Raw genomic sequence first — 18750 nt, forward strand, 5'->3', positions numbered from 1 at the left:
AGGACCAGCCGGGGCGGATCTTCGTCGAGGTCAGGCCTACCGCCTGGCTGGATCCAGGGCGACTGGATCCGCTCGACAATCAGCCAAAATGACATCGATGACCTGGTTGAGGGGGGACTGATCCCCCACGAATCGGGGCGGCTCCCGGGGAACGAGACTGAGCCACAACCGCAGGAGGGTGAGTGCGTTCTCCTTGCCACTCATGTCGACCGCGGGTTTTCTTTGCCTCCCCATCCTTTCTTTCGCAGTTTCTTAAACTTCTTTGGGGCTCAACACCACCACTTTTCTCCAAACACCATCGTGTACCTTGCTGCTTTCGTGTCCATGTGCAAGAACTTCTTGGGTTGTCGACCACACTGGGGTCTCTTCAAGCACATATTCACGTGTCGCTCTCAGACGGTCAAGAAGGCCAACCCGAGTGCTGAGAGGACGCATGATAACCCACAAGTATAGGGGATCGCAACAACTTTCAAGGGTAGAATATTCAACCCAAATTTATTGATTCGACACAAGGGGAGCCAAAGAATATTCTCAAGTATTAGTAGCTGAGTTTTCAATTTAACCACACCTGGAAACTTAGTATCTGCAGCAAAGTGTTTAGTAGCAAAGTAATATGATAGTGATGGTAACGGTAACAAAAGAGTAACGAAAGCAAAGTAATGTTTTTGGTATTTTGTAGTGATTGTAACAATAGCAACAGGAAAGTAAATAAGCGTAAACCAGTATATGGAAAGCTCGTTGGCATCGGATCAATGCTGGATAATTATGCTGGATGCGGTTCATCATGTAACAATCATAACATAGGGTGACACAGAACTAGCTACAATTCATCAATGTAATGTAGGCATGTATTCCGAATATAGTCATACGTGCTTATGGAAAAGAACTTGCATGACATCTTTTGTCCTACCCTCCTGTGGCAGTGGGGTCCTAACGGAAACTAAGGGATATTAAGGCCTCCTTTTAATAGAGAACCGGAACAAAGCATTAGCACATAGTGAATACATGAACTCCTCAAACTACGGTCATCACCGGTAAGTATCCCCATTATTGTCACTTCGGGGTTAACGAATCATAACACATAATAGGTGCATAATAGGTGACTATAGACTTGCAAGATAGGATCAAGAACTCTCATATATTGATGAAAACATAATAGGTTCAGATCTGAAATCATGGCACTCGGGCCCTAGTGACAATCATTAAGCATAACAAAGTCATAGCAACATCAATCTCAGAACATAGTGGATACTAGGGATCAAACCCTAACAAAAGTAACTCGATTACATGATAAATCTCATCCAACCCTTCACCGTCCAGCAAGCCTACGATGGAATTACTCACGCACGGCGGTGAGCATCATGAAATTGGTGATGGAGGATGGTTGATGATGACGATGGCGATGGATTCCCCTCTCCGGAGCCCCGAACGGACTCCAGATCAGCCCTCCCAAGAGGTTTTAGGGCTTGGCAGCGGCTCCATATCGTAAAACACGATGATTTCTTCTCCTTTAACTTTTTCTCCCCGAAAGCAGATATATAGAGTTGGAGTTGGAGTCGGGAGGTCTCCAGGGGGCCCACGAGGTAGGGGGCGCGCCCTAGGGGGGGCGCCCCCACCCTCATGAGTAGGGTGTGGGCCCCCTGGTCTTCATCTTTGGCGAGGATTTTTTATTATTTATTGTAAGGTATTCCGTGGAGTTTCATGTCATTCCAAGAACTTTTGTTTTCTGCACATAAAACAACATCATGGCAATTCTGCTGAAAATAGCGTTAGTCTGGGTTAGTTCCATTCAAATCATACAAGTTAGAGTCTAAAACAAGGGCAAAAGTGTTTCGAAAAGTAGATACGACGTAGACGTATCAACTCCCCCAAGCTTAAACCCTTGCTTGTCCTCAAGCAATTCAGTTGACAAACTGAAAGGAATAAAGAAAAACTTTTACAAACTCTGTTTTCTCTTGTTGTTGTAAATATGTCAAGCTTAGCATTCAAGTTTTCAACAAATATTATAACTAACCACATTTGCAATAATTCTCAGGTCTCATAATTACTCATATCAATAGCATAATCAACTAGCAAGCCATAATAATAAATCTCGGATGAGAACACTTTCTCAAAACAATCATAATATGATATAACAAGATGGTATCTCGCTAGCCCTTTCTGAGACCGCAAAACATAAATGCAGAGCACCTTTAAAGATCAAGGACTGACTAGACATTGTAATTCATGGTAAAGAGATCTAATCATAGTCACACCCAATATAAATTAACAGTGATGAATGCAATGACAGCTGCGCTCTCCAGCTAGTGCTTTTAATAAGAGGGTGATGACTCGGCATAAAAGTAAATGGATAGGCCCTTCGCAGAGGGAAGCAGGGATTTGTAGAGGTGCCCAAGCTCGGTTTTGAAATAGAGATAATTAATATTTTGAGCGGTATACTTTCATTGTCAACATAACAACCAAGAGATGGCGATATCTTCCATGCTACACACATTATAGGCGGTTCCCCAAACAGAATGGTAAAGTTTATACTCCCCCTCCACCAACAAACATCAATCCATGGCTTGCTCGAAACAACGAGTGCCTCCAACTATCAACAGTCCCAAGGGGAGTTTTGTTTTGCAATTATTTTGATTTAGTTTGCATAAAGCATGGGACTGGGCATCCCGGTGACCAGCCATTTTCTCGTGAGTGAGGAGCGGAGTCCACTCCTCTTGAGAATAACCCGCCTAGCATGGAAGATACATGTATCCCTAGTTGATACATGAGCTATTCGATCATACAAAATAGGATATTTATTTGAAGGTTTAGAGTTTGGCCCATACAAATTTATTTGGAACGGCAGGTAGATACCGCATATAGGAAGGTATAGTGGACTCATCTGGAATAACTTTGGGGTTTAAGGAATTGGATGCACAAGCAGTATTCCCGCTTAGTACAGGTGAAGGCTAGCAAAAGACTAGGAAGCGACCAATTAGAGAGCGACAACAGTCATGTGCATGCATTAAAATTAATAAACATTGGATGCAAGCATGAGTAGGATATAAATATGTTGATTTGTTTCAACTACATGCGTGAACATGTGCCAAGTCAAGTCACTTAAATCATTCAAAAGAGGATACCACCCTATCATACCACATCATAACCATCTCAATAGCATGTTGGCACGCAAGGTAAACCATTATAACTCATAGCTAATCAAGCATGGCACAAGCAACTATGATCTCTAATTGTCATTGCAAACATGTTTATTCATAACAAGCTGAATCAAGAACGATGAACTCATCATATTTACAAAAACAAAAGAAGTCGAGTTCATACCAGCTTTTCTCATCTCAGTCAGTCCATCATATATCATCATAATTGCCTTTCACTTGCATGACCGAACGATGTGAATAATAATAAGAGTGCACGTGCATTGGACTAAGCTGGAATCTGCGAGCATTCAATAAACAGGAGAAGACAAAGCAATATGGGCTCTTTTTTCATATCAACAATAATGCATATAAAAGCCACTTCAACAATTTAATTATGGTCTTCTCCTAACGACCCCCAAAGAAAAGAAAATAAATAGAACTGTTTACACGGGAAAGCTCCCAACAAGCAAAAGAAGAACGGGAAATATTTTTGGGTTTTCTTTTTAATTACTACTACAAGCATGGAAAGTAAATTAATTAAAAGCTACAACTAATTTTTTTTGGTTTTTCTTAAGGTTTATTAAACACACAAGAAGGAAGCATAAAAAGGAAAATAAACTAGCATGGATGATACAATGAAAAATTATGAGCACCGACATCTAGCAATGAGTGTGTGAACATGAATGTAATGTCGGTGGGAAATACGTACTCCCCCAAGCTTAGGCTTTTCGCCTAAGTTGGTCTATGGCCACGGCTAGCCTGGCTGATATCCATAATAATAGTTGTTGGGGTCGTACTATGACACTGCAGCTATCGCCTCCTGAGCTGCTGCATGGCGATGAGCAGCCTCCGCTCTCCTCTCGTACTCATCTGCCTCCTCTGTGGTAATAGTATGTCTTCCATTTGCCTGGTAATCAAAGAAAGCAGGAGAAGGGAGAGTAATACGGACAACATACCGTTTGTTAAAGATTAATCGATACCGAAGAGGTGGCTCAGTCCTCTCAACAAACTGGTGAGAAACCATAGAATCAAAATCTAAATAAGCAGGAGGCAACTCCATGTCTCCTTCACAAACGTCTATCTCAAGAAATTTAGCTAAGCGGGTTGCATAAATTCCTCCAAAGAAATCTCCATTATATCTATTATGATGCAACCTACAAGCTACAATGGCTCCCATATGATAAGATTGGTCTCCTGACACAGCACTCCTGAGAATGCTAAGGTCATGGACACACATGTGATATGCTTCATCCTTAGCATTTATGCACCTACCTATGAAGAGAGCAAAATAATGTATAGCAGGAAAGTGAATGCTCCCTATGGTAGCTTGCTTTATATCTCTAGATTCCCCTACAGTTATACTAGCAAGAAAGTCTCTAAATTCAGATTTAGGGGGATCCCTAACACTACCCCATTGTGGAAGTTTGCAAGCAAAAGTGAAATCCTCTTAGTCCATGGTATAAGATTTGTCATAACGATCAAACATGACTGAAGGAGAATTACGCGAAGATGAATACTCAAACCTCCTCACAAAAGAGCTTGTGAGATCATGATACTGGGGGCATTTGTCTGCTTCAAAGTCCTCAAGACCAGCATTACGCAAATATGCATTGAATTCTTCTTTTATTCCCGCTCGATCCATAAAATTTTCAGAAGGCCACTCACAAGGATGCACTGGAGCGTCTCTTGGTGGCTCTTCGTCAGCATCATGCATTGCAAGCATGGGTCCTTGATTCTTTGAAGAACCATTGAGGGAGTCCTGGATTAGGGGGTGTTCGGATAACCGGACTATACCTTCAGCCGAACTCCTGGACTATGAAGATACAAGATTGAAGACTTCGTCCCGTGTCCGGGTGGGACTTCCCTTGGCGTGGAAGGCAAGCTTGGTGATGCGGATATTCAAGATCTCCTACCATTGTAACCGACTCTATGTAACCCTAACCCTATCCGGTATTTATATAAACCGGAGGGTTGTAGTCCGTAGGACATCAACTCCATATACAACAATCATACCATAGGCTAGCTTCTAGGGTTTAGCCTCCTTGATCTCGTGGTAGATCTACTCTTGTACTACCCATATCATCAATATTAATCAAGCAGGACGTAGGGTTTTACCTCCATCAAGAGGGCCCAAACCTGGGTAAAACATCATGTTCCCTGCCTCCTGTTACCATCCAGCCTAGACGCACAGTTCGGGACCCACTACCCGAGATCCGCCGGTTTTGACACCGACATTGGTGCTTTCATTGAGAGTTCCTCTGTGTCGTCGCCTTTAGGCCCGATGGCTCCTTTGATCATCAACAATGATATGGTCCAGGGTGAGACTTTTTTCCCCGGACAGATCTTCGTCTTCGGCGGCTTCGCTCTGCGGGCCAATTCACTCGGCCACCTGGAGCAGATCGAAAGCTACGCTCCTGGCCATTAAGTCAGGTTTGGAAGCTTAAACTACACGGCTGACATCCGCGGAGACTTGATCTTCGACGGGTTCGAGCCACGGCCAAGCACGCCGCACTATCTCGAGGGGCATGATCTAGCTCTGCCTTCGGACAGTGTCCTAGAGGCCGCACACGCATCGGTTCCGACCCCTAACTCGGAGCCTATTGCGCCAATCGAGGATGAGCGGTTGGACGTCACCTCGGGGGCTGCGATCCCAAAAAGAGATCAAGCCGAACGCTAGCCCCGCACTCTGCACGACCAGTGACTTCGAGGATCCGGACTCCTCCTCGGACTCCGAACCCCCCGCGCCCCTGCCAATCGAATCCGATTGGGCGCCGATAATGGAGTTCACCGCCGCAGACATCTTTCAGCATTCGCCTTTTGGCGACATCCTGAATTCTCTTAAGTCTCTCTTTTTATCAGGAGAGCCCTGGCCGGACTACGGTCAGCGAGGGTGGGATACGAAGGATGAGGAAATTCAAAGCCCACCCACCACCCACTTTGTAGCCACTCTCGACGATCTAACCGACATGCTTGACTTCGGCTCCGAATACTGAGACCAGAACACCTTCTCCGTCGAGCTACCCTCTTCAGCTCGGTAGAATGCGGCGGCGTCGGATACGCTGCGGGGAAGATCTGCAAATGCCCCTGGAGAGCTCCGGATTCGGGTAAGTAACAGGTAGTTCACTTTTATATTTCTGCTTTGCATAAAGAATGCCTTACCTGCTGCTATCTTCCTCATCTCCTCCAACTCTTGGAGGGCCTTTTGGGCTTCGGCCTTGGCAAACTTGGCAGCCTCTAGGGCCGTTGCAAGCTCGGATGCTTATGCCTTCGACTCCATCTCCAAACTCTCATGTTTTTTCATGAGAGCCTGAAGCTCTTGCTGCACCTCGCCGACCTGAGCCCCATGTCTGTCTCGCTCGGTGCGCTCCGCGGCCGTTTTCTTTTCGGCCTCAGACAACGCCTGCTTAAGGGTCGCCACCTCAGTCGTGGCCCCTACAATAAGCAGTACAATCCTATTACTCTTTTTGCAATCAAGCCTTTTTATAGGAACTTTTTCTGTAAGGTATTTCTTACCTTCTTCCTCCTCGAGCCGTCACTTGGCAAGGCCGAGCTCTTGCTTGGTCCGCTCGAGGTCCTGCTTCAGGACACCCACCTCCGCAGTCAGTGCGGCGGTGGATAGCAACGAAGCCTGCATACGCATATTGACTCTTTTTCTTTAGACTCCTGCGAAATTTAAAAGATCCTCTATTCGGCTTTTCTTTCCGAACGCCAAACAGAGCATCAGGGGCTACTTTCTATGCGGTAATATTTTTACATATTTTTACTTACCTCGAAGCCTGTTAGAAGGCTAGCGCAAGCTTCAGTTAGTCCGCTCTTGGCGGACTGAACCTTCTGGATCACCGTACTCATAATAGTACGGTGCCCCTTGTCGATGGAGGCGTCGTCAAGCACCTCCAGAAGATTGTCTGGCAACTCCAGTTGGACGGAGGCCGCCGGCTCAGAAGGCTTGCTCCTCTTGGAAGGAGTTCGCCTACCGCGGTCCGGAACTGATTCCGGCGCGGTGTCCGGCACAAAGCCGGACTTAGAGCCTTGGGGAGCCTTATCCCCTTCACTCCTGGAGTCCGAGAGGTTGCCTTGCGGCTCCTCCGGGACCACCTCCTCCTGCCCCGAAGCTTGTCGCGATGCCACTTCGGCGTCGTCTGCAGTGCGGGGGGAGACATCGGGCGGAACTGAGTTCACGTCCGATGAGTCCAAGGAGCCGCCCGACGATTCGTCGAATTCGGCCCGGGGCGGACTGCATAATTACATTCGACATTAGGGAAAGCTGTGCAACAAAGGAACATCAGGAGTTACTCTGATATCCGAACTTACGATTTCGCCAGACGCTTGGCCCTGTTTGGCCACTCCTCTTTTCCCTCTTCGGCGTTGGGGGCGTAGTCCGGCGGAGGGGTCTTCCTTTTCCTAGACCCCTCGGCCTCCCCCGTTGGGGCGGCCTTCCTCTTCTCTCCTCCCTCCGCTGGGGGGGGGAGAGTTTTCTTCTTCCTCCTCCTCATTTTCGCGGGAGGAGGGCGTCTCGGACTCGTCAGATGGCGAGTCCGACACCACCACATTGTGGGCACTCTTTCGAGTCCCGTGGTCTTCTTCTTCTTGGCCTTCTTCTCCGGCACCACATAAGGCGCCGGAACCAGCAGCTTCACTAGTAGAGCTGGGGCTGGGTCTTCGGGCAGCGGGGCCGGACAGTTAATCGGTCCGGATATCGCCCGCCAAGCCTGTCAAAGGTAAGGGAGTTTCGATCCCGCGTAGAGTCAAACTATGAAAAAAGCTTAACATCCTGTAAAAGGTGTAGATGGCTTACCTCGCTAGCGTGACGCTGTGAGCTGTATCCGCGGTCCTCGGAAGCGGATGCGGGAGCCTCGGCGCCCTTGAATAGCATCTTCCAGGCGTCTTCGTACGTCATGTCGAAGAGCCTGCTGAGGGTTTGATGATGCGCCGGGTCAAACTCCCACAGATTAAAATCCCGTTGTTGGCACGGGAGGATCCGGCGGACGAGCATAACCTGGATTACATTAACAAGCCGGACTGGCTTATTCACTAGGGACTGGATGCATGTTTGCAATCTGGTCACCTCTTTTTCGTCACCCCATGACAGGCCTGTCTCTTTCCAGGACATAAGCCGCGTGGGGGGTCCGGATCGGAACTTGGGGGCTGCGGTCCATTTCGGATCGCGCGGCTCGGTGATATAAAACCACCCGGATTGCCATCCCTTTAGAGTCTCCATGAAAGAGCCCTCGAACCATAGGACGTTGGCCATCTTGCCCACCATGGCGCCTCCGCACTCCGCCTGGCTGCCGTGCACCACCTTGGGCTTGACATTGAAGGTCTTGAGCCAGAGGCCGAAATGAGGGCGGACGTGGAGAAAAGCCTCGCACACGACGATAAATGCCGAGATGTTGAGGATGAAGTTCGGGGCCAGATCGTGGAAATCCAGGCCGTAGTAGAACATGAGCCCCCGGACAAATGGGTGGAGTGGAAAACCCAGTCCGCGGAGGAAGTGGGGGAGAAATACTACCCTCTCATGGGGCCTTGGGGTGGGGAGAAGCTGCCCCTTTTCGAGAAGCCGGTGCGCGATGTCCTTGGACAGGTATCCGGCCTTCCTTAGCTTCTTGACTTGGCCCTGCGTGGCGGAGGAGACCATCCACTTGCCTCCCGCTCCGGACATTGCTGGAGAAGGTTGAGGTGGGAAGTGCGGGCTTGGGCGCTGGATCTCGGGTGCACAGGAGATGGATAGGCAAAGGAGGAAGAAGGCGTAGGTAAAAGGTGGATCCTTGTCCGCTTATATGGGCGGATGCGGTTGTGCGTCCCCACCTGCCTAGTAAAACTCGCTTGCCTCCCAAGCGCCGTGATAAGTGGCGCGGTTGGGTTACCCACGTCCGTATTGATGAGAATCCCGTAAAAGGGGGGTACACGATCTCTGCTTTGACAAGACGTGCCAAGGAAACCGCCTCGCAAAACACGCTGAGGTGGAAAAGTGAAAACGATTCGAGTAAAGGAATTGGCTATAGTGTGATGACGCATTGCGGAATACGTCAGCAGATTTGATTTGTGTTAACATTGTTCTCTCTATGGAAATATGTGGAAGCTTATTTTGCAGAGCCGGACACTACTCTTGGTGTTTACAATCTTCTATGAAGGACTTGGAGGAGGAACCCGCCTTGCAATGCCGAAGACAATTTGCGCGCCGGACTCGTCGTGATTGAAGCCTGGTTCAGGGGCTATTGAGGGAGTCCTGGATTAGGGGGTGTTCGGATAACCGGACTATACCTTCAGCCGGACTCCTCGACTATGAGGATACAAGATTGAAGACTTCGTCCCGTGTCCGGATGGGACTTTCCTTGGCGTGGAAGGCAAGCTTGGTGATGCAGATATTCAAGATCTCCTACCATTGTAACCGACTCTATGTAACCCTAACCCTATCCGGTGTCTATATAAACCGGAGGGTTGTAGTCCGTAGGACATCAACTCCATATACAACAATCATACCATAGGCTAGCTTCTAGGGTTTAGCCTCCTTGATCTCGTGGTAGATCTACTCTTGTACTACCCATATCATCAATATTAATCAAGCAGGACGTAGGGTTTTACCTCCATCAAGAGGGCCCGAACCTGGGTAAAACATCGTGTTCCCTGCCTCCTGTTACCATCCAGCCTAGACGCACAGTTCGGGACCCACTACCCGAGATCCGCCGGTTTTGACACTTTCTTCCTCTGAAAAATTCTGAAAATTTTTAGTAACTTCAAAATAAAAGTAAACCAAACTCAATAATATTGATAGCAACTACTCCTACAAGTGCCTAGGACCTATATCATGCATCAAAACTATTTTTGACCATATAAATTTGATATGCAAGCTCAAGAACAGGGTCACCTAAGCAACACAAATTTGCAATGAATAAAGCACTAGAACAAAAACTAATTGGACCAATGGAGGAGTCACATACCAAAGAACAATCTCCACAAGCAGTTTTGTGAGAGGTGCTTTGAGCAAGGAGATCGAAAATGGCAGCAAAGAGAGCTAGAATGCGTGCTTGAGCTGGTTTTTTGTGTTTGTGGGAGGAAGATGAAGTGGATGGGTGCAGGAATAAGTGGAGGAGGACCACCGTGGGCCCACGAGGCAGGGGGCGCGCCCAGGGGGGTAGGGCGCGCCCTCCACCCTCGTGACCAGGTGGGAGCTCCCCCCCCGCGGTAATTTTTGCACCATAAATCCTCAAATATCCCCGAAAAAATCATATTAAAATGGCATGTCATTCTGAGGACTTCTATTTTTGGGATATTTTTATATTGCACGGATAAATCAGGAAACAGATAGAAAAATACTATTTTTACTTTATTTCAACTAAATAATAGAAAGTATAGAGAGGGTACAGAAGGTTGTGCTTCTAGTTTCATCCATCTCATGCTCATCAAAAGGAATCCACTAACAAGGTTGATCAAGTCTTGTTAAAAAACTCATTCGACTTAACATGAAACCGAAGAAATTTCGAATAACACTAGGTTACCTCGATTGGGATATGCACATCCCCAATAATAAGTATATCATATTTCTTCTTGACAGTAGGAAGAGGAAATTCAAAACCTCCAAATATAATCGATGGAATTTTTCCGATAGAATTGATACTATGAACTTGAGGTTGTTTCCTTGGAAAGTGTACCGTATGCTCATTACCATTAACATGAAAAGTGACATTGCCCTTAGTGCAATCAATAACAGCCCTTGCAGTATTTAAAAAGGGTCTTCCAAGAATAATAGACATACTATCGTCCTCGGGAATATCAAGAATAACAAAGTCCGTTAAAATAGTAACGTTTGCAACTACAACAGGTACATCCTCACAAATACCAACAGGTATAGCACTTGATTTATCACCCATTTGCAAAGATATTTCGGTAGGTGTCAACTTATTCAAGTCAAGTCTACGATATAAACAAAGAGGCATAACACTAACATCGGCTCCAAGATCACATAAAGCAGTTTTAACATAGTTTGTTTTAATGGAGCATGGTATAGTAGGTACTCCGGGATCTCCAAGTTTCTTTGGTATTCCACCTTTAAAAGTATAATTAGCAAGCATGGTGGAAATTTCAGCTTCCGGTATCTTTCTTTTATTTGTAACAATATCTTTCATGTACTTAGCATAAGGATTCATTTTGAGCATATCGGTCAATCGCATACGCAAAAAGATAGGTCTAATCATTTCAGCAAAGCGCTCAAAATCCTCATCATCCTTTTTCTTGGATGGTTTGGGAGGAAAAGGCATGGGTTTCTGAACCCAAGGTTCTCTTTCTTTACCATGTTTTCTAGCAACAAAGTCTCTCTTATCATAACGTTGATTCTTTGCTTGTGGGTTATCAAGATCAACAGCAGGTTCAATTTCTACATCATTATCATTACTAGGTTGAGCATCATTATGAACATCCTGATTGACATTTTTACTAGATTCGTGTTCATTGCCAGATTGTGTTTCAGCATCAAAAATAGAAATATCATTTGGATTATAAGGTGGTTCAGCAATAGGTTCACTAGAAGTTTGCGCAGTCCTATCATTTTTCTTTTTCTTCTTTTTAGAAGAACTAGGTGCATCAATTTTATTTCTCTGAGAATCTTGCTCAATTCTCTTAGGGTGGCCTTTAGGATACAAAGGTTCCTGAGTCATTCTACCAGTTCTAGTAGCCACTTTAACAGCATAATCATTTTTCTTACTATTCATTTCATTGGGCAATTCTTTTTGAGCCTTAAGTACTTGTTCTACTTGAGTGGTAACCATAGAAGCATGTTTGCTAACAAGTTTAAGTTCACCCCTAATATTAGCCATATAATCACCCAAGTATTTAATCATATCAGCATCTTGTTTTAATTTTCTACCAAAATAAGCATTGAAGTCTTCTTGCTTAGCCATAAATCTATCAAACTCATCCAAGCACTGACTAGCAATTTTAGTAGGAGGGATTTCAGCTTTATCATATCTATAGGGAGAATTTACCTTTACTACCTGTGTCGGGTTATCGGGATCAGGAAGTTCTTCAATAAATAATGGATCAAGATCATATGTTTCTTCGACGGGCGGTAAATTAAGACCATGTATTTCTTCAATAGGAGGTAAATTCTTAACATCTTCAGCTTTAATACCTTTTTCTTTCATAGATTTCTTTGACTCTTGCATATCTTCGGGACTGAGAAATAGAACACCTCTCTTATTCGGAGTTGGTTTAGGAATAGGCTCATTAATTGGAGTAGGAGCTGGCTCAGGAGGTGCCCAATTATTTTCATTTGTCAACATATTGTTCAATAAGATTTCAGCTTCATCCGGTGTTCTTTCCCAGAAAAGACACTAGCACAACTATCCAGGTAATCTCTGGAAGCATCGGTTAGTCCATTATAAAAGATATCAAGTATTTCATTTTTCTTAAGAGGATGATCAGGCAAAGCATTAAGTAACTTGAGAAGCCTCCCTAAGCTTGTGGGAGACTCTCTTCTTTGATTTGCACAAAGTTGTATATTTCCTTTAAAGCAGCTTGTTTCTTATGAGCAGGGAAATATTTAGCAGAGAAGTAATAAATCATATCCTGGGGGCTACGCACACAACCAGGATCAAGAGAATTAAATCATATCTTAGCATCACCCTTTAATGAGAACGGAAATATTTTGAGGATATAAAAGTAGCGAGATCTCTCATCATTAGTGAATAGGGTGGCTATATCACTACAAAAAAATATACTTTCGTGATGATACGTGTTTGTCATAGTAGGTCGCGTTTTTTGTCATGCATGTACATCCATGACAAATTTATGACAGAATCAAGATAGTCATACATGTGCTGTCGTAGAAGTGTTCCATGTCATTACCAAAATTATCATCACGGAAGTGTCCACTTCCATGACGATAAATCGCGCGTCACAGAAGTGCTTTCGTCAAGGGTGACCGACACGTGGCATCCACCGTAACGGAACGCCGTTAAGCTATCGGGTCGGGTTTTGGATCCGGTAACCCGTTAACAGCCCCGACCAATGGGAAATTTCCACCTGTAAAATTCTTATTGGCCGGATGAAACATGTGTCAGCTCGTCAGTGGGTCAGATAGGCGCCTATGATACGTTGACACGTGGCATGGCCCAACAGAGGCCAATTCCTGTGAAAAGGCCGGCCCGTTTGACTTGGTCAAAAGGTGGCGGGCCAGCACATGTAAAGCCTGTTAAACGGCATGTTCACATATAGCCCATTTACAGCCCGCTAACCCAAGGCCCGTTACGCCCTATCCGAATTAGGCCCAGTAGCATCATCTGGGCCACCCACTATGATTCCAGCCGTTTTCACTTCTGGCCCATGTATGGCCCATGACGTCTTTCGGCCCATATGAGGCCCTATGTAACTCTTGGCCTATTAACGGCCTGTGGTGAAACTGGCCCGTAATGAATAGTGTATCACTTTACACCCATTAACGGCCCATGGTGAAACTGGCCCGTAATGAACAGTGTATCACTTTATACCCATTAAAGGACCGTTATTCCGTTGGGCCGTTTCCAGCCCATGTTATCTTTCGGCCTTCTCAGAGCCCATTTATTCTTGGGCTCATTTCCAGCATTCGTTTACTTATGGCCCGTTACTGTCATTTTCTGCTTGTGGGCCAAATTCAACCCGTGGTTACAGTCGGCCCATTTGTGGTCCGTTAATATGTTGGGCCGTTTTCATAGCATCATCAAATACGACCTATTAACGATGGTCCATTATGGTCGGCCCGTGAACGGACGATTCCAACTCTAGCCTATTTACGGCCATAATGCGGCCTATTATTGGCCCAAGTTTGGCCATCGATCATACTGCCCGTATAAGGCCCATTGATGATACGGCCCATAGAAGGCCCATTGTTTCTACGGCCCATAGAAGGCCCACTGTTTCTACGGCCCGTAGGAGGCCCAGTGTCACTATAGTAAATATTAGCCCATGGTTATTGTGGCCTAGTTTTAAAAAATAGGTTATTGTAGCCACTAGCAAACCGCGGAAAAAGAACTGCAATGACTAGAAGCAAACAAATAAACAAGACAACAAGGAAATAAATAAGCAAGCAACTTACGCTAGGCTATCATGGCTATCACACATATTACATCCACTGGGCATCAAAGTTCGCCACCAGTGCAAATAAACGCGCTGACGAAAGAATATACAAAACTGAGAGCACTTCAGAAGGCACTAGGCCTGGCCAGGTCGCCCCCCCCCCAATAGCTGAAGAAGCTGAGTAGACCTCAGTTGTGTCAACGATAGATGCATCAACACTAGATTTAAGGCATGATGGTGCGCATGGCAGTCCTTTGACATCTTCATTGCATCTTTGACTTCAAGTCGGAGCTGAGCTGAAGCAAGCCTTTCCGCTTTAAGTTGAGACTGAAGAAGTCGAACTGATTGAGGCAGCGACTGCATAGAGGTTGTCTCACACCTGCTGGTGAGTAGCTTCAACTCACTGTCTTCATCAAGACAGGACCGTGGGGTCATCTCGTTGTCCTCAAGATGGTTTGGCTCACTATCTTCCCTAAAGTTCTGCCTGGCGTAAGAGATATGAGTCTGAAAGAGAAACAAGGAGACACGTAACAGGTTTCACAATTATATAAGCAAATAAATGGATCTGTTCTACATAAGGAACATGTTTTTACAACTACAATTTGAAACTGGTAGTTGTTGCAAACATCCAATCAGATGTAAACAACAAAGCAAACAACAGTGGAGGAAATGATGCCTATCCAAATCTATACTAGAACAAAGTTTGAAGGCTTGAGAAGGATGAACTTCCATTACATGTTAACACGGGCTGGACAAAGCCCTTCTCCATGTTGATGGAAGGATAATTCAATAAATTCCCCAAAGAAAATTCTTTATAAGCGTTGCCATTATTCTACATTTTTCAAAGAGTAAATATAGATCAAATAATATTGGAAGAAACAGAGGATAATGAAGCTCAGGTGCAGACTAATGATACATATTCAAATAGCAATTAATTAAGTACAGCGTTACAAGGCAAAAGGGAGAGAGGTACTGACAAGAGCAATGCAGAGCCCATTATTGTTTTGAGATCATATGATCCTTTGAGCAAGGAGATTCATCTGAAATTAGTTTTCATACAAGAGAGAAGGTAACGCACAAGCAGAAATTTAGGAGTTCAAATTTTGAATTGATATCATCAACAGTACCTGACGCTGGGCTCCCAGCAATTCTAATAGGGGTTTGGCCACTGGAGTAGGGGTAAAGTGTGGTATAGTTGGGCCTGTGTTTTCTGTGGCTGCTGATCTATCTGATTTAACAGGTATCACTACCTTTTCCAAATACCTAGTTTGTACTCCTTGACGACCTGCACTCACCCTCTTCCTCTTGGACACCTATTACGAAAGAACAACATTTGACTAGAAAAACATAGTGTGACGACACATGGAATAGGTACAGAAAATGGATATGTATGGCATATACTCATATATGATGCTTAAACTAAGCAGATGGTGTAACAAAGTAGAAGTAATGCAAGAGGTCAGAAGCAAAATATGTGCGACCAATACAACTTTGCAAAGTTAGATCAAGCACCTTGATGGATGAATAAGATAGGCCATCCTCCACCATGCCAAGTTTGTTAGGCAGTGGATCATTCCGAAATATTCCTCTCGTGCGCCCATTCTCGTATTCATTTTGATAATGTTCAATATTTAACATTCATGAAAACATAAAAACAAGTGAGATTTTCTTTGTAATGTAGAAGTGATTCTAATCCAATACTGCCTCCCTGTAAACCCCTTTGTGCTATCTCTGCAATTCTTTTAAAAGATGCCATGCATGCTGTAATTTGTTGTGTGCATTAATATAATGTGGCCTACTACTCAAAATATGAGAGCTCCAGAAGTGATGACACTTTGCAGATGATAGCTTCAACATATAGTAAAGAAGAACAAGTCGACCTGACCTGACAGATTCAAAATATACTAAGGGAGAACAACTCGACCTGGCCAATCGACCGCAAGAGAAGAGTATCATCTTAAAGAAGAGCAGAAGAGCAAGCAGATTGAATATTACAAGTCTTTTAATACAATGTCGGTTGGCCACCCATGATGAACCAGAGTGCACAGAGAAATACTATTCTTTCCGGTCTCTCCATATGTGGCTCACATGCATTTCGAAACTAAAATAGGAACATTTAGCTAACCAATTAAACATCTCTTAGTTTCACTAATATCAGCAATAATATCAGATATGAATTTGTACAACTAAGCTTGTTTAGCTCGATGGGTGGAGCAGTGCTATTACGACACGAACCATGTAGGCTGATTGTGGTCATCATAAAATGGGGAAAACATAAGCATGATGAGTACAGTGTTGACCGTGGCAGTGGGATGGCAGATCTGAAGCTGCAAACCACGCAAAGAGTAGTTAGAAACCGATGTTTGCTTTGAAATAACAACTAAGATTTGGTATGGACAAGAAAGTACGGTCAACAAGTGACAAAGAAATGCAATTATGTTGTCTCTCTATATGTCGCGACATGCATTTGGAAACTCAAGTGGGACCTTTAGCTAACCAATTAAATGTGTCGGTTAACTACTATCAGTACCATATCACAATCATATTTGAACAACTAAGCTTTCAAATTCTGAGTGTTGTGTTGTTTAGCTTGAAGGGTGGAGTAATGCTAGTACGACAGAAAGCACCTACGCAGATCATAGTAGAGTAGATAAAAGGGGAAAACCCTAAGCATCAAGTGAAAAATTAGGAAAGTGGAACTAGCTGGACCAGTGGGTGGCGCACATGCTTTTCGAAACGAATATAGGAACATTAGGTGACCAATTAAACGTTCTCTGTTTTAGTGATATGAGCATCATATCAGATTCGTATTTCAACACTTAAGCTTTGGGTTGAGGTCTTGAGGAGCAGTGCTAGCACGACATGAAGCACCTACGATGATGGTAGTGAATATAAAGGGGGGAAACCATAAGCTTTACGAGTATAGTGCCCGTGTCATGGCGGATCTGAAGGTGCAAACCAGACAAAGCTACTTTGCAACCAATGTTTGCTTTCAACTAGCCACTATGATTTGGTACGGACAAGAAAAGTACAGTAAACAAATTACGATCTGTTTTCCGGGTGAGATCAATAACTTAAGCACATATGGAAGAGTACCACCTCTCTTGCGACGCCGTGTAGGCCTATGCTGATACGTTGACGGTGCTGCGGGTGCGATGGCTGTTAGCGGTGGGGAAGAAGACTTTAGATGGCAGACGGCCGGGTCGGGGGATATATCTTGTTGCCATGGACGAGGCGGTCGTAGGAGCGGCAACGGCAAGGTGGACGACGGCGCCGATGAAGCGAGAGGAGGCGATGAAAGGATCCTGGTCCAGCGCCATGGATGAGAGACGTCCATTTCTTGCAGTGGACGACGGGGTAGGGGTAGCGGCTCCGGCAAGGTGGAGGATGGGGTGGCGGACGGAGGAGGCTGGCCACAGTGCGGAGGTTGTCGTGTCGCCGATGGTGTATGAATGGGGAAATGGAGGGGAGGGGGGGATCTCAAACTTTGGGATGCGCTTCTCTAAAATGGGGAAAAGTTACGAACTTATCCCCCGTTTAAAATTTCGGACATCGTGTCGGTTGGGGATAGGACGGTAATCTCGCATCTCCCAAATATTTGCCGGTAACTATTTCGGGCGAGGAGAGGGTGTTTTGCCGCCCACGGTTGGCGCCCACGGTGTATGAACGAGGCTGACAGGTAGGGCGGTTGTGTCACGTCTAATGGAAGTTACACATCTGCCCCTATTTAAAATATAAGCCTACATCGATTTCGGACAATGAGAGTTTGTTTTGCCGCCCACCATGTATGAATGGGGAAATGGAGGAAGAGACACATGTCTTTCAGACGAGCTTGAATCAAATGTGTTTTGCCGCCCATGTTTGGTGCCCACCATGTCTGAATGGGCTCAGAGGCTGTCGTGTCATGTCTGATTGAAGTTACTAGTCTACCTCTATCGACAACAGTGTAAATCATGTCGATAAGGATGTCAAGTGTCAGGGGTAGATAGTAATTTCCATCTCGCAAACACTTGCTGCAAGAAGCCCACAAATTATAGTAGGTGTTTAGCCGCTTCGTTCAAAACTTGGGAGAATTAGCATTCATGTTTGCCCTGGGACCTGGCAAACTAAATTCAAATCCAATTTGTATTCGATTATGAATATCCACAGATAATTATACGTTTTGTTATTTATTTCTTTAAAACCAGAACAAAGATTTATTCCACCTTTATATATGATTATGATTTAGAAATGTCGTGATCTTCGAAGTCAGTAGGTTGGATACACTCTGAGTCAAATAGTTATTTCATCCAATACAATATGCTCACACGACAAATAGTTCACCTTATGTCAATCATACAAGTACTGAGGATTACCTCGCCTAAAAAATTCGGATCATTACAACACATGGACAACATAGGGGGTCTTGCAACATAATCCATTCAGAGACATGACACAACATACAGGTACAATAATCTAATGAAAATTTCAACTGGGGTATCTAAAGAAGAACCGAGATTATCTTGGGCTTCAGATAGCAGAAACAGCAGGACCTCCTCCGTCTTCAAATGAAACATTCTTACTTCCT

Source organism: Triticum aestivum, chromosome 3A (assembly GCF_018294505.1).
Source record: "Triticum aestivum cultivar Chinese Spring chromosome 3A, IWGSC CS RefSeq v2.1, whole genome shotgun sequence".
Classification (NCBI taxonomy): domain Eukaryota; kingdom Viridiplantae; phylum Streptophyta; class Magnoliopsida; order Poales; family Poaceae; genus Triticum; species Triticum aestivum.